This window comes from Elephantulus edwardii, unplaced genomic scaffold (assembly GCF_000299155.1).
Source record: "Elephantulus edwardii isolate Elephantulus edwardi_28Jun2011 unplaced genomic scaffold, EleEdw1.0 scaffold00014, whole genome shotgun sequence".
Classification (NCBI taxonomy): domain Eukaryota; kingdom Metazoa; phylum Chordata; class Mammalia; order Macroscelidea; family Macroscelididae; genus Elephantulus; species Elephantulus edwardii.
This window is the reverse complement of record NW_006399764.1, coordinates 5,892,732-5,895,382: the sequence shown is the minus strand read 5'-3', so window position 1 is coordinate 5,895,382 and position 2,651 is coordinate 5,892,732. Positions and strand designations below refer to the sequence as shown.

The 2,651-nt window shown below is 45.9% G+C and overlaps 1 pseudogene; it reads left to right on the top strand.

The window, feature by feature from the left end:
* The first annotated feature begins 1,491 nt into the window (after positions 1-1,491).
* On the top strand, positions 1,492-1,968 carry LOC102873705 (annotated as a pseudogene).
* Positions 1,969-2,651: the final 683 nt, after the last annotated feature.

Sequence of the window (2,651 nt, the reverse complement as noted above, 5' to 3'; positions counted from 1 at the left end):
GAAAGATGTCACTTTAAAATACCTAATCCAAACTATAATATTTTTCACCACTGGGCCGATGGCAGCATCATGACAGATGGTGAAGAAATTGAGATTGTTAACAGCTTCAGTTTCTTAGTTCCACAAGCAATACTCTTGGTACCAGCAGCCAGGAAATCAAAAGACGAATTGCACTGGGAAAGTCTGCTATCAGAGACCTCTACAAAGTACTGAAGAGCTATAATGTTAGTCTGACGACCAAGGGGCACCTGATCCAGGCAATAGTCTTTGTAATTACATGCTATGAGTCAGAAAGCTGGATAATGATTCGGGATGATAGAAGGAGAACTGATGCCTTTCAGCTGTGGTGCTGGAGAAGAGTATTGAATATATTATGGACTCTTAGGAGAACAAACAGGTTTGTCCTAGAGAGGGTGAAACTAGGGTGATCTTTGGAAGCAAGGATTCTAAAGCTGCATCTGACATAATTTGGACATGTTGGAAGGAGGAACCAGTTCTTGGAGAAGGATGTCATACTTGGGAGGGTGGAGGGACAGTGTAAGAGAGGAAGACCTCAATGAGATGGATCGATTAAGTGACTGGGTAATGGGAGTAGGTGTGTCAGAGACAATAAGATTGGCACAGGATAGAGCAGGATTTAGGGCTGTTGTATATAGGGTTACAACACAGCACATAACAACAACACGTGCAAGTGAAGGTTGGACAATCAATGCATAGTATTAAAGAAGAATTGATACTTATGAATTGTGTTGTTGACAAAGAATAATGAATGCATCATGGGCTCCTACCAAGACAAAAAGGTCTATCTTGGAAGAAGGACAATCAGAGTGCTCCCTAGAGGTAAAGGTGGTGAGATTTCATTTCATATAGTTTGAGCATGTTCTCAGAACAAGTCCCTAGAGAGAGACAGTAGGCTTGGTAAAGTAGAGGGTCAGTGGAAGAGAGGAAGACTCTTATCAAGCTGCATTGACACAGAGACTGCAACAGGGGCTTTGAGCACGGCAGAGATTGCAGTTCAGGTAAATTTGTGTCGTTCTCTGGCTCTCAGGGTCCCTAGCTATGAGTCAGAAACGACTCATCTAACAAGAATAATATGATTGTTCTGTGTCAGAACAGGGATTACTGTTCCCATGGTTCTCTCCACATAGTCCTCCAAGACCCTAATGAGAACTTGGGTGGGACTCTTTCAGCCTCTTTTTCTTCTTCCTCCAGGACAAAGCATGCTGACCAAGCAGTACAGAGGCACTTGACATGGGCTATCAGGAAAGAGAAGAAATGAAGAGGTATGCAGGAGAAGTGGAACAGTAGGGAAGCAGCGACAGAGGGAAGCGGAGTGTTTGATGAGTGGCCTGAGAAACAGCGTGGTAAAGTCCTCTCAAAAGTCAAGAGTATACGGTAGAGTGGAACAAGAATGCCTGCACATAACTCTAGAATCCAGATGTCTTACCCTTATACTCTTCGAAAGCAGTATCTAAGATCTTGTGAACAGAAATGCCTAAAGTCAAAAGGAGCCAGAAAGCTTCCCCAGATGGCTGGGAGTTGATTGAACCAACTTTAGATGAATTGGATCAAAAGATGAGAGAAGTGGAAATAGAACCTCAGGAAGGAAAGAGGAAAGTGGAGTCTCTGTGGCCCATCTTCAGAATCCACCACCAGAAAGCTCGATACATCTTTGACCTCTTTTATAAAAGCAAGGCCATCAGCAGAGAACTGTATGAGTAACTGCATCAAAGAAGGCCATGCACACAAGAACTTGATCACCAAGTGGAAGCAGAAAGGCTATAAGGACCTGCGCTGCCTGCGTGCATCTAGATCTGGGACACCAACTTCAGGACCAGCTGCATCTGCTGGGTCCCCAAGAGCAAGCTGGAGGTGGGCCAGATCATGGAGTACACACTGCAGAGGCTGCTTGAGCTGAGCCCCCCAACGTGGACCTTTGCATGCTCTGCCTACACACCCCTCTTCTAGGCCCAGCACCCACCACCCCAGACCTGCTGGAACAGGGGCTCTCCCCGGAAGGCTTCACCACCAGCTGTAATTTGTAAAACAAAGCCTTTCAGGAAAGCTCTGGTGGCCTAGTGGCAAGAAGCTGCACTGCAATCCCAGAGGTCTGCGGATGGAATCCATCAGATGCTCTGCTGGAGAAGGAGGGACAGTCTCCTCCTGTACCAGTCAGATCCGATTTGATGGTATAGACACACACACACACACACACACAATAATAAAGCTTTTCAGCCTGGGGGGAAAAGTGGGGAGGGAAGGAGGGAGTGAGGGAAGGTGGGAAGGTGGGAGGGAGGGAGGGAGGGAGGGAGGGAGGGAGATGTAGAGCTATTTGTCAACAGCTAAAGGAGATCTTCAGAGCCTTGAAGAGATGGGAGTGGAATTTGTTGTAAAGTGAGAGGAGTAGAATGAAAAAGATTTTCAGAAGTATTTCTAGAGTCTCTGGAGCAGTTAACAGTATACAACGAATATGCATAGGGAACTTGAGTTCACTCTCAATTCTTTTGGACACTGTACCATTTTACAACCACACCAGTAGTGCTTGAGCTCCAATCTTTCCATGTCCTCTCTGACAGTTACTGGTTGCTCTCCTGTTAAACTTTTCTATGGCTGGTGGAGGGAAATGGCATCTCAGTGTGGCTTTGATTTGC